The 23,615-nt window shown below is 36.4% G+C and overlaps 1 protein-coding gene across 3 annotated transcripts in view; it reads right to left on the bottom strand.

Annotated features, from left to right (window-relative positions):
- The window catches only part of kuz (zinc-dependent metalloprotease kuz), a 100,863-nt gene that overhangs the window by 39,805 nt on the left and 37,443 nt on the right, over nucleotides 1–23,615 (bottom strand). The window lies entirely within an intron of this gene.

Genomic DNA, 23,615 nt, shown 5'->3' with positions numbered 1-23,615 from the left:
CAGAAAAACAGGCCATATACCAGGCATATCAATTGATGCCCACAGGAGCAAGCGCGCGCTTTAGAGCCCAGGAGAGCCTGAGCGCTTTACAGCGGAAAGGAAAGAGACAGACGAAAGTGGTGGTATATGCCGCTTGGTCGAGCTATATTCAGGGATGGCCAGCACTGATTCAATAGATAAAGGGAAGAGAACTTATTAAAACTGTATCCATGTTAATATTTAGATTTGCCTGAGAAGTATAAGTGCATTATAAGAATGTAAGTTTTAATTTTAATGCTCATTTTTCACAAGTTTGATTTTTTTATTCAAAAGAAATATTTTCTCAACTTTTCGTATAGTAAAGTGAAATTTTCAGGTATAGGCCTATTTATTTAGTAGCCTTACAGAATGTTTTCGTAAATCTAATATACCGTATATACGTATTACTGAAGATAGTGTATTGAAAATTTTGAAAATATTCGCATGGAAATTGTTTGTAAGGAAATGAATTAACAAAATAACTACTGTTACATCATAAGCAAAAGATACGTGCCCATGTGTTGTAAAAATGTCAGCTCTATAGCTTCAGCAGATTTCGAGAAAATAATTTAATATTCTGATGATAGAAAGTTGCTCACAAATATCACCTTAAAAGCATAATGCGATAAGAGTTTTGTTGTGTAATATTAGTTACACTTAAAACAGATACAGTACCTAGGTAACTTTGCTTTGTACTGTAATATTGTTTTGATTAGTTTATTGATCACTTTTGTAAGGCTAAAGATACCATCAATATAAATTCCAACTTATCATGCCATACTCAATCTCTTTCTTTGGAATATCACTTTCTTTATGAATATAGTACAATATAATATTATACTACTATGGAATTTAAGTGAATATTCCTTCTTAACTCTCTATTATGTTATTAAGATTTAAAACACAAGTGCAATATTAAGAAATCAGTGTTAGTACTTTTGTTTTACAGACAATATAGATAATATTAAACAGAAAGAAGCCATATAAAAATAACGACATAAAATTTCACGTTCCGTTTGAAGTTTGTGCACCACTGTTTTCTTAATTAAACAGGTTGCTTATTCATATACACAACCCTTCCTCTTTGCATACTTAGCGCTTGCTGCCCGCGCACGATGTCAAGGTCAGAAAAATGCGCTTGCTTTGACATCACTGCCATATACTGCAGAACTTGTGCAAGAATGTACCTGAATAAGAAGGAAACTTGTCCAACATGAACAGCTTTTTGAATCCCGGCAGACAGAGTAGGTATTGTAGTGTTATTATTTTGTATAACGCAGAATCTTCCCAATGCGGAAACAGAAGGCAATATTTCAGAAATTATTTAAAAAAAACTACTTCTATAATGCGGAAAAAAATATGTACGGTTTTTGTACATCGCAACTTTAATCACTCACTCCGGTTACTAATATCAGTCAGTGAGTTATTTTTCAGACAGGTAACTTCATATCAGGCAAACCTTTAACAAGCTAGAGTATTACTGTACCGAAAGAAGAGCAGTTATTTGCCATGGGTTTTCTCAGAAAATTGTAAAAGAGGATTATGAAACAGGTAGGTACACTGGACTAGAGATAAACTGCAAATTGCTAGTTTACTGCGCATCATTAACTATGCCAAGATTCTTTGTGCTAATGGTTAAAAGTTATTACTAGTCTAAAAATACAGTAAACCCTCGTCAGAATTTTTAACAAAATGAGCCAGTCATTATTTCGCATTTGTAACAGTGAACATCACGGAAAAATCCTATGTAACATTGTCGCTCTCGGTATGGCAAATAATGACGCAATTCAAATGTGGCAAAAAGTAAATTTACGACACGCTTAAACAAAAAGATGAAATAATAAACGAGTGTCTGCAAGGAAACAGTCGAATGAAAAGGAAGGCGAAGCTAACCGGGAACGAAGGATTCAACGAGGTAGAATGGGAGTGGTTTACCAATGCAAGATTTAAAAATATCCATATAACAAAAGTACATAACCTACGTTTCCAGCGTCGCCGAGGTTCGCTCACAAATAAAGGTATATACAAGGTGCAATCAATATATTTCCGAACTGCACTTGTATTTATTGTACTGTTAAACATGCACGCACGTGTCACTGAAGATCATTGTTTCGATGCCTGTTGAGTCAGTCTATCAAACAGCGTCATATATTGTCTTTAAGAACTGAGCTTCTACACGTGATTTTGTGCAAACGTGTGAAGGACCTATTGAGATTTTTCCTGGAATGTCTCCATATACGCTAGACTTCTCTGCCTTTCAAGTGATGCATTTAGGCATTTAGGTTTCAGGCGTTTCCCTGGTTCTAGATAACTTCTCCGTTTTCTACGTCCTGTGTGTTGCCTACATTCAGGGTAGTCTGGAAACGTATTGATTGCCCCTTGTAATAGCGATAATTAAGTTCTTAATACAATTTAAGATACGAGTAGTTTTCTGTATTTATTTAAGATCTGGGTAGTTTTCTGTAATGCAAAAGTTACTCAATTCGGAAAAAATGTCGGTCCCTTGGAATTTCTCTTTGAATAAGTTTTACTGTACCAGGTTAACTACTTGCACCTTATTTATATGAAATTACAATCCTGCACATTCACAGTCAATTCCATAAACACAGTAGATACTCATATTCATAACTTAAATTCAAAAGGCAGTAGTGTGCCTGCCATACAAGATCAGGTGTTTTAGATTTGTAGCTAATAATACTATGTTACTCAAGGCTATTGTTTTAAAGTGGGAATCCCGAAATATTTAACATATTTGCTTCTCATCGATTCTACGCCAGCGGTGTCGTGAATGTACTGAAAAATGAGGCCAACAGTTCGGTAATGTATTATAAAATGGATGTGCTTTCAACACTAACACCTAAAATAGCTACTTCTAAATAAATAAACATAATACGATATTAAAATGTGTCAGCATAACCCAACCTAATCTATCATTGGTGCTTCTTTATTAGCATTTTAAAACGAAGAAAATGTCCCATATCAACTGGTGCTAGCTTTCTTTTGTAAGTAAAGAAAATGCAGAGTTACCAATTTTCAATTAAAGAATAAGCCATCCTAGAGGTATAGAAATTTCACACCCAACCTTGCATTGAAATCTCCTAGAAATAGGTACCGCAATTTCGTCGGCATGCTATAAAACACAGAGTTGCATAAAACTCAATAGTAAGAGGCAAGTGCATCACTCTGCATATAAACAGAATTAAAAGTGAACTGAAAATAACTAATGTCAACACGTAACTCAAACCTTTAAAATGATGATAGCGAAATTGTACATGGCGAGATGAGTCCGAGGTTTCGCAATGGGATTCCTGATCCTCACTTTAGTTAGGGAAAACAAAACCAGGTAATCGGTGCAAACGGGATTCAAACCCATATCTGAGTGCAGCTTCATTTCTGAGGTCAATACGCTACTGTCTGAACTACGATGGTAGCTAGAAACTATAGCCTATTTAAATACTAGCCGTACCCGTGCGCTCCGCTACACCCGTTAGAAATAAATATAAAGTAATTACATAATTAAAATAGGACATTTGATCCAGGGAACATTCGTGTTTGGTAGAAGGATAAATCGTTTAATATGTTACTTAATTTAAATTGTATTTAAAAAATTAAAATGCGATAATTTTGATCCAGAGACACTCATTTGGTGCAATGAAAATTCCTTTAACATGTTTCTTAATTGTTATAACATGCAACCATAGTTTAATGAAGATTGACATATCATTTAGTTTTAATGTGTAAACTTATATTCCTTGCTATATGTTTCCATTGAATTATGGTAATAATTTAATTTTAACCCTTGTTTTCTATGTCTTCAGTAAATGGCGCTTGGCCCCACTATAGTTCTTAACCCTTCAAATAATTTAAATAGTGATACAGCATATATAGTGATATGTAATTATATTTCTTTCTTTCGACAATGTAAGAATTCACGATCTCCTATGTACCATTGCCATGGGATGAATAAATTTGTTTTTCTTCCTACTCAAAAATTTTATATTTTGCACATAGGAGTTAATGCAGGAACAACAACGCTATAATCTGAGGCGGCGGTGAAAATGTATTGTATTGTTACTTAAAAAGTCTTTTATATCCTTAAATATCAGTCCTATCAAAATTTTGCATAGAATAAAACTTATCGGAAATCATTTTTAAAGAAACTTTTGTTATATAACATTTTTCACAAAAATCAATAATAACTTAAGCGAGATATTTCGATTTATTTAATTCAGGCCCCCTTATAACCCCCTTTTAAATCATGTATTTTGAATGTCATATAGCCTAAAATCTAAGTTACAACGAACTTAATTTATATTCCAATTTTCATCGAAATCCGTTCAGCCATTATCGCGTGAAAAGGTAACAAACATCCAGACAGACAGACAGACATACAAACAAAAATTTCAAAAAAGCGATTTTCGGTTTCAGGATGGTTAATTATACATGTTAACACCAATTATTTTTTGAAAATCGAAAATTACCAGAAAAATTTTGGCTACAGATGTATTATTGGTATAGATAAGCATGTGAAATTGCTTATATCCAGAACAGGGAGTAGTAGTAGTAGCAGTACTACTAGCAGCAATATCAGCAGACCGTCGTATTGATAACAGGAAAAAAATGGAGTTGAAATAATAGATCGACCATCTGCTTCGAATCTTCTATCACATAACAAGAGAAAGTTTATGCTGAAAAACAAAACATCTACCAATCAACCATTCCTTATTTCTGGGATAATGGGTAGGCCTATATATTAATCAAATTTCAGTTACGAGTCTCCTCTTTGGTGCTAAAGGTATCACAACAGCAGTAGCGGCTGGTGGTCAAAATAATGAGTGTGCTACAATTTTTATATTGGCCTACTGTATACATTTATATGTATTTATCTTAATTTGAGACTCGCCTAGTGACGAAATATGAAATCCATACAACGTTCCTTCCTACTGCAGAACCTGTCAATTACCCTGGTGTTAAACCCTTCATCTTGGACATCATACTCTTTTCTATTGACAGTGTTGCAAGAGCAGTGAGGCGATCCTGGGACATAGTGTTCCTTAAAAACGTTTTTATGCGTTTTAAGCGAGAAAAACATCTTTCTGGCTCAGCAGTGGTCATTGGTGTTGTAACAAAATATTTAACAACTTCGTTACTTCACAGAATGGATCCTGTGAATTGGAGACTATGTAACGTAACAATTGAACAGCCATCTATATTCCGGAAGGCAGGTGTTCCGTATAGAACTCAAAGTTGTGTCTTTATCACTCTTTTGTTCAGTACAGTATAGCTGTTGACAGCAACTTCAAGTTCGCGTTCAGGAAAATTAGGCTATGCGAAAAATTGCCAGAAAATTTGCTGTTTAACAATATTGTTGCGTCAGGTAGCTTAAAGACTGGAAACGATGAGTAGTTTCCTGAATTATACGGTCATATACTTCCTTGGCATCAATTTTCAGGGATTCCATTTTCCGTCTCTTGCTGACTGATTCAGGAGGAACCTAAAAAAACAGGTAGATGGCAGCAGCAGTCGGACACTTAAATTACCAAATACATTGTACATAGTTCCGAGTTCTTCCACAAACAAGCATTCTTTCGTTACGCTTTACTTTTGCAATCTCCAAGCTGTGTTGTGCTGAAGCTGACTACAGCATTTCCCCGCGTAAAAATAGCCATCAGGGCAGTGATTTCAGCTTCGCACATGCGCATTAATTGTCTACATTCTCATGTAGAGTTTTGAGTAGCACAACGTACCCCCTGAGGCACCAAAGAGCGAAGAGCGAAGACTAAACACACTATAACGCGTCATGAACATAACCACGGGAAATTGTCAAATGGCAGATCAGATACTATGGTGGTATTGCAAATACATTATTTAAGCAAAAATTACCTTTGTGCTGTAGCACTGTAGCACATAAGGACGGGCCGCCCCTGCATAACAGAATGTTTCGTTGAATGGCGAGGAAAACAAAAACCTGAGATATCCCTCGGGACAGAGATAGTGACAAGTGTAATCAAGAATTATGTGGCGATAGGCCTACTAGGAAATATTTTCTATGGAATACACAGTGTTTAATTATTAAGAAACGAATTTATATTTTCTGTTCAATGTTTTATCTTGATCTTTCTTTTTTAACCTCATCCAAACTCCAGTATAAAATTATTGTTTTAGTACACTACGTCTGTTAGGGTAAACCTCGTTGGGATCAGATGTATAAAATAGGTAGCAGCAGCAGCTTCTTCTTAATGGAAGTACATACAAAAGTCACAGAGGAAAAAGTACCTATCTTATGATTTAAACTCCAGCAAGTTACCCAGTGGCGGCTCGTGAACTTGTGGATTGAGAGAGCTGCAATAGATTTCGGTACATACAAATTTCACTTCTTGATACCATTACTAATAAGTATAAGACAAAAATAAATGCACTACATATCGAAAAACCAAAATTTCCTGACTTAGTTTGGAGATGTCTGTGGGACCATTTGCTAATCCCTAAGAAAAACTAATACCATCGATTTCAGTCTGAATTTCAGATCGGCAGACACTCAACTTACAATCTACCAGTTTATTCTGAATTGTCTTAGAATAACCTTAAACAGTAGCATGTTCCAAATGATTTTTGAGAGGCTCGTTTAAATTACTCACGAACTGTAGCAACCCACGAAACACATCAGGGTTCTTCGAATCTTTTTCCATCATGTCCCCTAAGGGGAAGTTCATATTGGCCACAAAATTTGATACAATCAATATTTTTTTTAAATAATTTCACGATTTTTTTTCTCACTTCTTGATTACGTTTGAGAATGTTTGTTCTGTTCGTTTCACTTAATTGCACAGCAGTAATAGTTTTGCGTAATATAGCCAATGAAACAACATTTTTCAGGTGAGACTGCGAAGATTCGTGCATTTTGCTGTTTAGGGGAAAATGTCCTAAATGTGTCACACCACTCCTAGTCCATGCAGCATCACCACCGAAGAGGAGGCAAGGAAAACAAAATAGATTTTTTTTTGTTCACATACATGTAACCACAAATACTTAGCGTAAATTTCATTGTTATACTTCCTTACACATATGCACTATTTCGGCTGGATGAAGCTTAAGATTTAAGTCGGATAACGGACGACCCTTTAATTTCACTTCATTACATCAATATTCTCCGCAAGGAAAAGTTGAGAAAAATAAAATTAATATTCTGTAATTCACACACACTCATGCTTGCACATTTGCACTGGTTAAGTTACGGTATTAAGACGTCACACCAAAGCAACACTCAGATATACTGATGGTCAACAATTTTCTAAAACTGGAAAAGAAGTATCATTCGTATTTTACGTGCTATATCAAAAGGATTCTAATCGTGCAATCATTTTGAGTTAAGGCAAATATTAGGTTATGCTGGAGGCTGGATATATACGTAATATTAAGGCAAAAGAGCATATTAATTTCGTTATATTAACTCGATAAGATTCTACAACAATAAGTATGTGAAAAGAAAATTAAAATTTTGTCATTAAGTTTCAAGGGGATCCATTTGACGCAGCATTACAATAGCGGTGTGAGAATGGAGGAAAGATCTTCCCTTGTGGCCTGGCTCTGCAAGCCACTGCAGCGAAATATGGGTTTTAAACAGCGGCAGTTTCCCTCTGCTTCCATTCACCTCTCTACCCCCTGACCTTGCAAGACACATTCTCTATGAGCTGACCACCCTGCGGATCCCAGGACGACTTTGAATGCAGTGTCAATTCTAATACAGTCGACGCGCAAAAAGATTATGCATAAGATAATAGTACATAATCCCGGCCAGATGAAATATAAAGCAATTTACCAATAAAAGCTGTAACAATTCTTCTACAAATTAAAATAAATATTACTTTTATTTTCCTGTCAAAGCAGGGAGTGCTGCAGCTCTGCAGCTCTTATGGCCGAGCCGCCCCTGAAGTTACCCACGTTGAGGAAAATAGACTAATATTACTGCTTCAAAGAACACAGTGTCCAAGTTACGTAAATACACATCACCATTTCAACTACACCAAGATGTTCTCCGAAGCAAACCCGCTTCAAAGTAACTTTGTCCAATACAAATTTCAAGCGATATGCATGACACAAATTCAAACTTCGGTCTCCTCTAACGAGAAGCCATCAGCTGACCGAAACGCAATCGAAGCCTGTTATGTAGCAAAATCCGAAAGGCAATTGAAGACTTTTATGATGTTCAGCGTCAACCATGAAAGTCTTGGAGAATAGCTCTTAATAATGGACCCAGTACACAGCTTTTCATTTTCTTGCCTTCTTCACTGATAAAGGAGATGATATGTAGCTCCAAACATTGATTTTTTTTATTTTATAACATACTGCAAAAACTAAAAAATCTCGCGCCAAATATTCATAGAGAATTACTGCCGTACTTGGCTCATTGTTTTTATTACGCCTTTAACACTGACTGTACAATGTGATTGTAATTTGTCAAGCGTCCTTCAATGTAAATTTCTATAAACAATTCATTCGGGGGAAATTTTCATAAAAATAATTAACATATGATACTAGAATACGGCCTGCTAGAGTTCAATTCTGACGGAAGAAGTCAACGTTGCAGAAACTTTCAGGTAGCGTTGCTGCAACAGTCTGTTTATGATAGCCTATTCTTGAAACTGTCACCTTTAAAAGGGAGGTGAAAGTTTAGTAACAACTTGACAACAGATTTATGTAAATATAAAATTTATATGATCAATAGGCCTACATAAATAATAATAATAATAATAATAATAATAATAATAATAATAATAATAATAATAATAATTCGTTTTAGAATCTATATAAAAAAGTAACAAACTGTTATTGTATATAAAAATAACGGAAGACAATAATTTGCTGCTGTGCGTTTCGTAAAAGTTTATGTTTTACTTATTTATTTTTTATTTTTTTACAACAGCAGGACCCTTAAACTTTGAAGTCATTCTCCCTCACTCCGAGCGAGACTCATAGACGTCGCTAATGCCGTGAAGTATAGAGCACTTAATTCATCAGAGACTATCCAGAGTGCACCCGAGGCGGAGCGTCTACATTACACTCATAATGAATGATGATTATTATTATTACTATTATTAATAATAATATTATTATTATTATTATTATTATTATTATTATTATTATTAGACCTATTATTATCATCATTGAAAATTGTTGGGATGTCACAGGAAAACCAGAGTACCCAGAAAAAAACCCGTGTTCTGCGTGGACCAACGAAAGTTATAAATGCAGTAGGTATGGATTGACCGGAATTTGAGCCTGAGCCCCTAATGTTGAATAGAATACGAATTGGCACTTTCTCTAGCAGCATTCATAGAATATAATGCAACCCTACATACACCAAGGTTCGACTATCGGCATATGCAATGGGCGATGTTACCTAGCAATGCTATTAAAATGACGATATAGACTACCAATAAGCAAATTCTATAACATACGGCTTCGTCGTCTAGCTGTCAGTATTCTTGACTACATATGAGATCCTGGGTTCGATTCTAGACCGGAGCATGAAAATTTATCCTTAAAGAGTCTATTTAATACTTTCACAAGAACATTTTTCTACAATACGAGGCTTCAAGTTCCAAAAGTTACCTGAGTGATTATATAGCAACAGTTTCAACAGGAAGAAAGCATGTTAGCCTACCTTATTAGAAATACATTTTTCTGGTATACGGTGTTCCTGGAACTCGTAAAGATCTAGAAGCTAAGTAAATGCATATGAAGGGCTTCTGTAGGCAGGAGCACCTCAGTGTTCTAGTGGGAACTGTACTGCATAAAAACCATCACCAACAAGAATGAAGCCAAATGCAAATACTGAGGATCGATTTACCATAATGCAGTGGCCACCCGGATGAGAAAATATACTCTGAAGTGCACATGTGTCAAAGGAATGGCTTCGAAAACACGACATAATTACTGATAGAAAAATGTAATGTTTAAGAGAAGTAACACAAATTCCTTCCACACGGCTGCAAATGTCTGTTTTATATCTTACACATACGCCCAAATTATTATTCATACCATAACCAGCTTAGAGCCTTATTTGGGTTTACAAAGGCATGTCGTTGGTTTTATATGATTCTGCTGCAACCCTTCAATTAAAAAATAATGCATTCATTCAAGTTTCTTTTCTGACCAGTGCTACTAATTCTACAAAAACTACCGGACCAATATTCTACAAGGCCGCAAATCTACTTATAAGCAGTCTAGCTTTCTATCACTGCGCCACTGTGGCAATACGGAAAAGTTTATTTAAAATAATTGATAAAAAACAATACACAATTAATAGCCTACATTTCAACAATACTGTTTTTTATTATAGCATATGCAGCTCGTGCGATATCACCTTTCAAGAAATACACATTGAATATCAGAAAAGGAAAAGCACATGAAATGTTGAAAATTTAGATATAGGACGAGTTTTGTATAGCAACACAACAGAATTAGGAACTAAGATTAGAAGGGTATAATTTATACAGGTTTTTACAACTATGGTAACCAGAACATAGTACGAAATGGAAATATAAAAATTGGAAATTTATCCTTTGAAAAGTGGAAAAATTCAAATATCTTAGAGCAACAGTAATAAATAGAAATGACACTCGAGAGGAAGTTAAACGCAGAATAAATATGAAAATGCCTGTTATAATTCGATTGAGAAGCTTTTGTTGTCTATTCTGTTTCAAGAAAACTGAAAGTTAGAATTCATAAAACAGTTATATTACCGGTTGTTCTGTATGGTTGTGAAACTTGGACTCTCCCTTTGAGAGAGGAATAGAGGTTAAGGGTGTTGGAGAATAAAATGCTTAGGAAAACGTTCGGGACTAAGAGGGATCAAATTACAGGAGAATGAAGAAAGTTACATAAGACGGAAGTGCACGCATTGTATTCGCCTAAAATAATTTTAAATCCAGACGTTTGAGCTGGAACTGGGCATGTAGAAGTATGGGTGAATCCAGAAATGCGTACAGAATGTTAGTTGGAAGACCTGAAGGGAAAAAGACCTTCGGGGAGGCCGAGATGTAGGTGGGAGGATAATATTAATATGGATTTCAGGGAGGTGGGATATGATGGTAGGGACTGGATTGATCTTGCTCAGGATAGAGACCGATGGCGGGTTTATGTGAGGGCGGCAATGCACCTTCGGGTTCTCTAAAAGCCATTTGTAAATAACGTGCTCAGCAAATCTCGAAGATCAAATCCGTCTGATGTTCCTTTATGTATGAACGAAATGAGAAAATATGCGACATCGACATTGCGCAATTTATTTAATTGCCCAATTTTTTATTCTTTAAATATGTATGACGTTAAAATCATGTTACAATATGACACACAAAAGAAATCAGGAATATATTTATGGTGCGCGGTAGAAAGGCCGTAAGTCATAAATTGCAAGTTTCCAATACAGCAGAAGCAAAGTTTGAAACGACGCATAGCGACGTCTGGAAATCTGATGCTCTAACATCATTATGGAAAGTATGTCCTCTTTACCATCTGAAGAAGTACGTTTTTATATTCACAAGGAGGTCTTAACTCAAAATAAATTTTTGACTTAGGCCTACGCCCTTTCCACAGCGCACAACAGATATTTCACAACGCATCCCCCAAACCAACTCAAAATGTTCAATTAGGTCAGTGAAATAATAAACTGTATTGTAACATTTTTGCCAGTGAGGATCTTCACTTGAAAACCATACTCTTCGTTAGTTTCTCGGATGAACGCGTCGCTCGTCACGCAACAATGCTCATCAAGATGAGGCCAATTTATTGTTGTTAACCCTTGCGACACACGAGCGCCTTTGTCTTAGGCAAGACGCGCAAACGGAGAAAGAGAGAATGCAAAAGTTTGGCACCTTTATGCACTCATTAACAGCAACAAAAGCACTTAGTGTTGGTAGACATTAGACCTAGATTAAGAACTGATCATTCTCCGAAAACTGTACCCGCTTCGTTAACTCTGTAAGAGTTCCTCTTGTCGTTAGTGAATAGTCTACTTCCAAGAATCCAGAACAGAGTTCTTCAAACTTCATAAAAACAAGGACCAAAACATACAACTGCTTTGCGTTATTTCATTGGAAATACACTATACGTCGGAAGTACATTCTTGAAACGATCAACTATTGCCTGGTAAGATATTTTAAAACAGTCATACAATGAACGGCTGAAAAGGATGATCAAACTTGCCATATTTCGTAATAAACAATTGAACGCCTGCAAGAAAGCGTTTGATACATTTTTAACGCCGTTAAGAAGTTGGGAATGTGGTTTATGAATTCTATAAATTCTATTGTAGATATTTATTTCTTATTAAAAATGTTTGATTAATAAATGAAATTACAGACTAGCAGACTACGAAAAATACACAGGGTTTTCACATGTAACGCATAATGCAATTAAAACTGAATGGTAGGATTGTTGTGAATATGGAAATATTGTGGAAGAACGCTTGGTGTAACTGGAGTATTCCGAGGAAATCTGTCTCAACATCTTTGCGTGCTTCCTTGCATGATTTGATACTACAACACTCAGGCGTCGACTTAAATTTCGGGTATTTCCGTGTCTGCTGCTTTGTAAATTGTTCGCCGTATGGATCCTCTGGTGTTCATCTCCTGGAGAAGGTAATACCACAGTCTAGCATATACAGTCACGAAGCTCAATATGTAGTAAATATGCATCCATAGATAGTTGCTAACCACTAGGATCGCTAATATCGCCTCATTACAGACAATGCGAAATAGTACCGGCACAGTCAATTGTTCCTAGCACCCTCACAACTCAAGCTTCGTGACTGTATATACTAGACTGTGGTAATACGGTGCAATAATTTCTCATTGCTGCGTCATGTGTGATAACGCCGATAGTAAACTATGAAGGAATTATGAAATGTTATGGGAAACGGGAATGTTTGGAAGAAACCTGTACTAAATCAATCTTTGAACGAAAATTTAATTTGGTATCATTGGGACTCGGACATGAGTGGAGATTCGGTGCTGTAACCGATTAATGTTATGTCTTACAATATAAAATTATGGAACTTGAATATTAATATTAATTATTAATACTTTACGTCTCATTTATTTAGCTTTATTTCAATCCATTCTAAAGTATGGAATTTTAGGGTGGGGACATGCATGTATTTCTAATTTCAATCCACTAATAATTATTCAGAAAAGAATAATTAAAATATGCCTTAATAAACGAATTGATTACTCATCCGAGCATTTGTTCACTGATTTTAATGTTTTGAAAATTAAACAGATTTATTATATTGCCTTATTAATCTTCATACATAAAAATCGTAATAAATTCAAATTGTATCATCATAAATATGGAACTAAAAGATCCGATTTTAAACGACTAGAGGAACCAAAGTGTTTCACAAGCACAGCTCTGAGCCATGGTACCTACTTTGGTCCAAGGTTATACAATAAAATAATTGATAATTACCCAAATTTGGAAAATTTTTGTATCAGAAATTTCAAAAATAAAGTTAGGAATTTAATTTTTAAAGAATATATATTGATTTAATATGTATATGTATTTATATGACTTAAATTGTTAAAATTGAAATTGTATTTTTAAATTTAATTTATTCCTGTAATTTTTTTTCTTGACCCAGTTTGTGTCAAATGATTATCTTTGTTTGTGTTTATTTCTGTGTTTAGATATCTCCCTGAGCACGAGTTTTTACTCATTCAGGGAAGAACTAAGATTGTATTTTTGTACATGTTATTTTACTAACAATAAACAACAATAAATATACAATTACTGTAATGGAATATTATTGTACTTTACTATCTCCGCAGGTTCATCTGACGGAGCATGGAACTACCTGTGTGCCTAAAGTAGGTGCTGACCCGTGTTCGGGTATGACATCGCACAAGCTGTTTAGATTTTAATTCCCTGTCCAATATGTACGCTACTTTACAGAAGGGCTTAAATGTTAGCATAATCGTAAGTTTAGTCTATGCTTTATTTCACTTTCCCATCTTCCTCTCCACAGTTTCTTAGTCCTATACTCCACAAATATTCTGCATCTATTCAAGAGCTTAATGCCGGTGCTGCATAAGAAAGTACTCTCTTGTATAGACAAGAATTCATTGGTTCAATATCTGGTACAATCCAGCAAGTACGACTTCCTCGGATCCATTTTTAAATTACCTCACTCCACCCTCCCGTCTTCTCTTCCCACGCGCTCTCAGTGCCCTCGTCCCCTTAGTGTGGGCATCGTATCTACGGTGCTGTACAGGAATCGTGTTCCTCAAACTTCTGAGAGACGAACATTTTATTCTCAAAACAAAGAGAAATTAGACGTGGGACGGGGGGAGTGAGTTTTACAGCTAACAAATTTCAAGAAAGAAATGGAACAGCAGTTTCATATCCTTTTAAACTTATACACCTAGTTAATAATAAAATTATAAACAGCAGCAAAATATGATGATGAATCCTCGGTTCGTTATCTTTGGAAGTATAAAAAAATCTACATTAAAATTGAAGGAATATAATTCTTTCTTTTTTATTCTCTTCTTGGTGACAAATAGGTTATAGTTTGCCCGTCAAAAAAAGAGGGTTATTAAAATTCTCTTTTGAATAGAGCTTAAAAGTCGTGTTTCCTACAACTCCCCTATTGCAATCTTGGTTGCATGTACCACTCACATATTCCGATCTTTCCCGAACTGCAATATAACACTTAATGTCATTTGTATCAGCATATTTGTGTGAGAGTACATTTTCTGCTTTGGTTTTCTTGAAGAACAAATTAATATAGGAGCAAACTTAATGTTGAGGTAGAATTGCGACGTAGAAGTACCTACAACCCCAGATCACATATAACAGATTGATCAGCCTTGTAGGCTTTGATGACAACAACTTTTATCAATTTCACTATGCTGCCATCTAGCTACTGCATAAGAAGTTACGTTATAACTTTCATTTGAATTGCATGGAGCAACAGTAGCCTATTTCCATCCAGCGGTCGAGCCACCGGCGTGGCTCAATCGGGTAAGGCGCTTGCCTGCCAGTCTGAAGTTGCGTTCGGGCGCGGGTTCGATCCCCGTTTGGGCTGATTACCTGGTTTGGTTTTTTCCGAGGTTTTCCCCAACCGTAATGTGAATATAAGGTAATCTATGGCGAATTCTTAGCCACATATCGTCAAATATCATCTCGCTATCACCAATCTCAAATATCATCTCGCTATCACCAATCTCAAATATCATCTCGCTATCACCAATCTCATCGACGCTAAATAACATAGTAGTTGATTTGATACAGCGTGTTAAATAACCAATTAAAATAAAAACAATAAATCTAGCGGTCGTTCCCAATCGACGGTGGCGATCCTGGTGGTTGTTCTCTTCCACAAATTACCATTTTTAACATGGGGATGGCCAATCTGTTATATTTGTGATCAGGGCTACAACTGAGCCTGACTTTTCAAAGCAATATCAACCACCCAGGTGATAACCTAACAGTAAGTAAACTGGTTTGATTTTTCACAGCACAGACAGACATCAACAATCCCACTATAACCTTATGGTAATCTATAAAAAAAAACTGGTTTCATTTCTCACAGTAAAGGCATCGTGTAACGTAAAGTAACTTTGTATTTATGTATTTTCAGATTATATCGTCGTTGTTCCTGCAATAATTCCTATGTGCAAAACATAAAATTTTTCAGTAGGAAGAAAAAACACATTTATTCATCCTATGGCAGCCGTACATAGGAGACTGTGAATTCTTACATTTTCGAAACAAAGAAATATAGGAGGTTTTATTATTTGCTGTATCACTATTTAAGTTATTTAATAGAGCAAAAATCTGAAAATCGATAAATATGTCACACAGGAGTTATTGCAGGAACAACGACGATATTCAAAAGCTAAAAGCCGAGACATCGTGTACACTTTATGCTTTTTTTTCCCCTCCCAACTTGGCAGCTCGTCATGATCAGTCAGAGTACTGAACACGTTTTTTTTTTTCGTCTAAATCTTGTAATCTACATTATTTAACCATTCAACTATTGATCGTACTATGAGGTGAAAATGATGCTCAAATAATAAAGGCAAAAGGGGAAGAAAATAAAGGAGGGACGGACGAAGAGAGAGAATAAAGCCAAGGAAGAAAGGGTGGAAGAACTAGAAAGGAAATAGAAACGAATGAATAAAAGAAGGAATTGTAGAAAAGATAGAAGACTCTCAAATGGGGAAGAAAACGAGAAAGGTAAGAAGAAGGAAAGGTAGAAGAATTAGGAATAGAAAAAGAAGGCAGACGGAAAAGGAGAGAAGGTTAGTGGTGTAACAAAATATCGTAGTAATCGAAATGTAATAACACCAACGGTGCATGCAGAATTAGCCGGTACGTAACGGAGTGAAATGCGCTGGAGAAAGTCACGATAGTGCTTAACACTCCAGTACACGCCAACACGACACAAAGGTAATTCGCCATTGTGGATAGGAATTTTCTTCTTAGCGCCACGTGTTACAGTTCTTAAGGGGTGACTCAAGAGAGACAGAGGTACACTCATTTCATTACGGGAAATGAACCGAGGGCCGTCAACACGACCTTGGACGCACAGAGAAAGTTGAGCCCGGTGGTTACGGTGCCGGAACCACGGTCCACGCAAAGCAGGGCCTTGGCTCCCATCCCGATGCAACACAGCAAAGTACATTATTTTGTCATCCTCAGTTTCAAACCATGCTAGAAAAGCCATCTACAATAAACAAAAAAACAAACGAATATAATATAGTAATGTATGTATGTATGTATGTATGAACATTTTTTTTTTTTAGAATTACAATAGGTCAGATCATAGCCACAATAATACAGTGAATGTCGAAATTTTTCTGTTCGGCAGCATCAGTTTCTGCGGTAGATAAAATACAATGGAGGAAAATTACGTCGATATGAGTCAACACTTAAAAAAGATAAGACGCAACAAGGAAATGAAAAAGAGAATAAATTATACAGACAGCAACTGAAATACAAGAGAATATCGGTTCGAAACTTGTTTGTTCAGCAAAAACTGACGCAATCTTCCGCGATTCGAATCCCGATTCTCCTGATAGTAAGTCGTTAGGTTTTTGAGCTTTGACTGAACCTTCGTGGCAATGATATTGGTTACAACTGCGTCAATCATCGCGATTAGTTGCTTGAATTTGGCACACAAACTGCTACCCCCTTAGCCTTACAATTATACAGAGGCGTCATTTAGGGCAGGAGGGGGCGCAATTGTCCCACCCCGAGTTTAAGATTTAAAAATATGTATAATAATATAGTACTACTAAGGAACAAATGTGAGAACTGTACTTTTAATATTAAAATATTGCATTTTTATAAACGCTTAGGAAATAGAAGACTAGTTAATAACTTTCCACAAATGAAACCAAGGTCTACCCTTTGCTACATTAATGTTGTTACTTTTTTATATTGAAATTAAAATGCTGTTATCAATAAAACTATGTGCTCATATTACTATTGTAGAATAGGATAAGAAGTTAGAAACTGGGTTTATGTGTGTACACTGGAAATGCACTGTAAAGTGTGGAAACTTGACCATAAAATAAAAATAAAATTTAAACCATATCAGCCCTTTTTTCATTTAAAATAATAAAAAAATACGTAAGAAATAGGGGGAAAAAATAATGAACTTTAAAACTATGTTCAGTGCATCTGGTATGTTCTTCGTAGCCAAGTTTACCCCAGTTTACATACAGTATGGAAAATAGTGTAAGGTTCGGGGTTCGATCCCGGATGGTGACGGGATTTTTCTTGTTGCCAAACTTCCAGACCGGCCCCGAGGTTCACCCAGCCTCCTATAAAATTGAGTACCGGGTCTTTCCCGGGGGTAAAAGGCGGTCAGAGCGTGGTGCCGACCACATCACCTTATTCTAATGCCAAGGTCATGGAAAGCATGCTCCCCAAGTGTCTTCATGGCATATGAAGGCGATACCTTTACCTTTATCAAGAAAACAAGAAGGAAATCGCCACGCGATATACCCTTTAAAGTCTTCCCTAAAAAATGTTGTCCCACCTCCCAAGCAAAAAGTACAGTAACTCCCCTGGCTTTTTTTCTCTCTTTTACGTAGGAAGAATCCAAAGGCTTGCACTGCAGCCTAAGGCTTATTGTGCTTACCTCTCCTGTTCTGTGAATGATACTTGTAGCCGAACGGCCGCGCTCTTGTGCAAGTACAGCATGCCACATCGTGAACTTAACCCGGAGTATGGTATGGATGATAATGATGATTATGATGATGGTGGTTGTGATGATGATTATGATGATGATGATGATGATGATGATGATGAAATTAGTTCGAAGTTCAACGTCGAAAGTTACCCAGCAATTCTATTTCAATTGACTGAGGGAAAATCCCGGAAAAACCCCCAATCAGGTAATTTGTCCCAAGCAGAATTTGAACCCGGACCTGCTCGTTACACGGTCAGACGTGCTAACCGTTACTCCACAGCGGTGGACAACCTGGCCTTAATCTTACACTTTTGTTCTATGAAGGACCTTGTAGATGACAAATTAAACGGAAAAGGAAAGACTAGCCTATGACAGGAAAGTTGTGGTCATAATGATGCTGGGTATTACATCACGTGCATCTTTCAACTCTATTGAGTCACGATTAGTGAAGCCGACACAGTGATGGTGGTAAAGGAAAATATAGAAGTAAAGGGAAAAGGAAAAACTAGCCTATGGCAGGAAATATGTGGTGATAATGGTGCTGGGTATTACATCACATCTTTCAACTCTATTGAGTCATGAGTAGTGAAGACGACACAGCGACGGTAGTAAAGAATCAGGAAATCATTCCTAAATAGGTTAGCCGGTGGGTAAAGCCGGACGTGTAGCTGGAAGGGTCGGAACTCACCGTCAGCAGAGACTGGCAGACCTGAGCGAGGCAGTCTCGTGCCGGCGGGTTGGCAACACGAGGCGAGCTGCCCGGGCCGATCGATGAGGCGCCGCCCGGCCTTGACTGCTGCAACAAGTCCTGTCCCGCGGAAACAGAGTTCATCCCCGCACCCACACAAGCCTTCAACCACCTATGCTTCTACTTCTCACCCCCATCGAAATCATGAGCAGTCCGTACAAATTATCAACTGGAGAAGAATTTGACACTTGACACTGTTTATCCCCATTCATCTCCTCTTCCGTCTTCTTCTTTACCGTCCTTCTTCCGACGACGACAATGATGAAGACTACGACCACCACAATTACAGTCACCCGCTGAAGAATTTGGTACTCTGGTCTGTTATATTCTTATTCTTCTCAGTCCAATAAAATTCTCCATCCCTTCTTGTCCCACCTCCACATCTGTACTTCTCCTCGTCACGATCCTCCTTAGTAAAGTCTTCTTTCCTTCATACGTTAGCGCCTACGGTTACTTGTCCCATGTGGCGTATCCTATCCCCCAAACCTACAATGTTTGCATCCTCGAAATGGTACGTGCTGCAGTACCTTCCCATTTATATAAGACCGGCAATATGAATGAATTATGGAAAAATGGCGAAATTAAGGAAAAAAGACCATCTCAAACCCCAAATACTGTACTTGAAGCTGTCCACTTGTTCTACTGTCTCATTTCGAATTCGCACGTTTACCTTCTTTATTTTCCGTTCGATAACCATGGTCTTCGTCTTGTTTGCATTTATCTTCATCCCATACTGTTCACAGCCGACACTTTGCTCCAATATATATCCCTCAGTAATAGGATTACAATGAGAAGATATTCTATAGGAGGACATGGAGTCTAAAATAAGAGAACATTGGTGAAAAATGGAGGACTTTTAAAAATTGGTATTGACAAAATTAAAGATAAAAACAATGGTTCACTTTAGTTAGTTCCCTCAATAGTTGCTATTCTATGGAACTGTTCACAGAACATGTTCTTGAAATTATATTTCACCATGATGATACACCTAACTGTCTCCGTTAGCATGCATGTTCGTTCTTTTGTCCACTGAGCAGATATTAGGGAAAATACTCTCTCAACACTTCCATTGTGACTTGGGATAAATAAATAGAATTGACATATTTATAAGAGTTCTGAGAAAGTTTCAGTGCTCGCAGAACTATTGGAATTGAAGAATTTGCACCATTGTTTATCTAAACTTCAATCTTTGTCCAAATTAACTTGATTAGCATATCTTTGTACATTGCAGAATAAAATTGATAAAATAGCTTAGAATCATGAATAGTGACGTTTTTAGGGTGTAAGAATTCAATGCATGTCAATAGGTCATCATATTATATGTTTTTATGCGCTCCAGCTTCAACCACTGAAAGCAGTTAAATTTTTTCATAGGTTTTCACCATTTGTTTAGATATTCTATGCATAATATCGCATATTATTCAATATTCATATTAATTCTAGTTGAAATGCGAAATGCCGAACATTTCAATTTTTTTAATGCCTGCCAGACAGGACAAAATGATTAAAAAAAGAGGACATGTTCTCCTTTTGCCGGACGGATGGTAACCCTACTTAGTAACGTCTCCTTTTATGCTAACAATATCATATTAACAGCAAATATTAAGCATTTTATTCTTCTTCCTCCTACTATCACCTCTCCCATGGTCTGAAAGCAGTTCTTCACTAAATTCTCGAAGTAGATACTGAACAGAGTAGGTGATAAAGGGCATCCTTACGTACGATATATGAAACATAATTATTTCAATATTTGTCCCGTAATTATGTAAGAATAGCGGCCGGATAGCTCAGTTGGTACAGCAGCTGGCTACGAACTGGAAAGTCCGGGGTTCGATCGTTGCCAAACTTCCAGAACGGCCCCGAGATTCACTCAGCCTCCTATCTATTTCAGTACCGGATCTTTTCCGGGGGTAAAGAGTGGTCGGAGCGAGATGCCGGCATGTGTAAGGTCTACCTTTACCTAATTATGTATGAACACATTCACTGTTCTCTAAATTGTAAGTAGCGCCTTTGTTCCCAACAAAACACTGCACAATCATTATCTCTGTGTTGCGTAGACACAAAAAATTTATTTTCCGCCTGTTCTGTGCCAGTTCAGTCTTGTGTAGTACATCGAGTTTGTAAGAACTAAGTTTTACCAAAGTATTGTAAATCATGACAAGTAAACCATTTACAGTACAAGCGAGATAGTCACAAGATAGAGAGAGAAACGTTTTAAGCAGTCATTCGCGATAACACTGATGTTAGCATTAGCAACTCCTCGTAATTAATCGTAATTATGGAGTTGATTCTAATTTTAACATCCATGAAGACTTGTTGGATCTTGTGATGAATTAGCCGTCACTTAGCAATAATTGCCTTCAGGTCTACTGGCATCGGTCCGATACATAACTACTGTCCGTCCCTCCTTTCCTTTCTTCCTCGAAATCTTGTAATCTACATTATTTAACCATTCAACTATTGATCGTACTATCAGGTAAAAATAATGCTCGAATAATAGACGGAGGAAGAGAGGGAATAAAACCAAGAAGGAAAGGGAGGAAGAACTAGAAAGGAAATAGAACGAATGAACAAAAGAAGGAAATGTAGAAAAGGCAAGAGACTCTCAAATAGGAAAGATAACGAGAAAGATAAGAAGAAACGGTAGAAGAATTAGGAGTAGAAAAAGAAGGCAGATGGAAAAGGCGAGAAGGTTAGTGGTGTCACAGTCTAGTATATATAGTCACGAAGCTTGAGTTGTGAGGGTGCTAGGAACAATAGACTGTGCTGGTACTATTTCGCATTGTCTGTAATGAGGCGATACTAGCGATCCTTGTGGTTAGCAACTATCTATGGATGCATATTTACTACGTATTGAGCTTCGTGACTGTATATACTAGACTGTGGTGGTGTAACAAAATATCGCAGTAATCGTAATGTAGTAATACCAACGGTGCATGCAGTCATTAGTCTGACAGATTTTCATCTAGTTTGTCGTCTCAGACTTGACATCTTATGAACCAAGCAGACAAATTGTTAACAAGCAGAAAATGCCCTCGATTTTCACGTGAGCTTGAGTACCATTGAATAAACATTGTATTTAAATAGGGCTGAAGAAATACTTATTTTCAGTTTCAGTGCTCTGGAGTTCCCAACTCAGTTTAAGAGAATAATTTTGATATTTCTTTTGTTTAGTTTTTATTAGAATGGGATAAAGTCCCCCTAATTACAAAAAAAGTTAAAAACCATTTTGTAATCACTGTTTTCTTCCATGAAATATGTGACAGAAATTGTGATTTATTAAAAATATTAATTCCACCATTGATGCGACTACAAAATAATATATGACAGATGTAACTAGAGAAGAAAATGGGGGGAAACTTTCTTCCCTTCTCGGTTTGTTAGTCACTAGGGCTGTTCAAGAGGGTGATCTATGCCAGAATTAATTAAAATGAATTAAGTATTTTTAAGCTACGTGACACAAAGTACCAAACGACATGGAAATGATTAACTGGTATCAAGTGTCATTGCATGATGGCACTATTACCTTAGCTTTTACAAACTTTCGGCTCTAGCTGGCCGCCTGAAATCCACAACTGAGGGTTCGTAAAGAGGTGTAAGGAAAGGAGGACAAGTGTGGGGGTTTCTCTGTTTTACTGATCTACCCCTCTGTGGAAACTGAAAACGAATTTAACTTTCACATTTCATCAGGAAATTACAGATAAACTCAAACTAATCAAATAGATAATAGCGAGAATTATAAAAATTACGAGTTATGGTGAGCTCTCAGCCATCCCACTAGAATTTAATGCATGCAGATGTTGTCAATTACTGATTTATTTTTCGACTACATTCACGATCTTTGTACGTAGAGACCAAAAACACTTTAGACATGACGAGCTTTATATTCAAGAGATGTTAATAGAATAGCGTACTGTATCTTCGTTGCTGGTTTTGAAATCTCACATGTAGGCTACTTACAAATTATACACAACACGACTCAATATTTTAATAGAAGATAAAACATTAGGCTAATTAAGAGTTTTCAATTATCTTGAATATCAATTAATTATACAATGGAAACGTTTTGAGACAAAGATAAATTACATTTTCACAAACAGGCCTATTATACATTGCAAATCACGTGTAAACTACTAGTTTACATTACTTACTTACTTACTGGCTTTTAAGGAACCCGGAGGTTCATTAGTTACATTAGTTAAAAAAACGCAACACATTACTTTGGAAGTTAAAGTAATAACATAATAAAATTAGGGCCCGGATTCTTATGTAATTACCTACATACTGCATTCCTTTACATGTAAACTACTGAAAATGGAAAATGTCGGCGATTTGTGGTTCTGATATGGTTATAGTTGAGTTTCATTTTACATATTGTTAGTAATTTTATATATTACGTAAATAATGTAACATTTTTGTACATATCTAGACAATTATTGAGTTTTTAATTTTTTTGTTAAATTAGTTTTATTTTCCAGAGTAAAAGTATTGAATTTTCTTTCATATATAAGCTACTTGGAGATAAATCGTAACGTTCCTGTCCCATAACACCGCCTTGAGGGCCGTCTTTTGTTCTCACTATAGTACACGGTGTTGGTAAAGAGGGTGGGTCCGGAACTGACATCGTTATGTTCTGTTCACAACTAT

Source organism: Periplaneta americana, chromosome 15 (genome assembly GCF_040183065.1).
Source record: "Periplaneta americana isolate PAMFEO1 chromosome 15, P.americana_PAMFEO1_priV1, whole genome shotgun sequence".
Classification (NCBI taxonomy): Eukaryota; Metazoa; Arthropoda; class Insecta; order Blattodea; family Blattidae; genus Periplaneta; species Periplaneta americana.
Note: the sequence above shows the minus strand (reverse complement) of the source record. Positions and strands in the feature narration are given on the sequence as shown.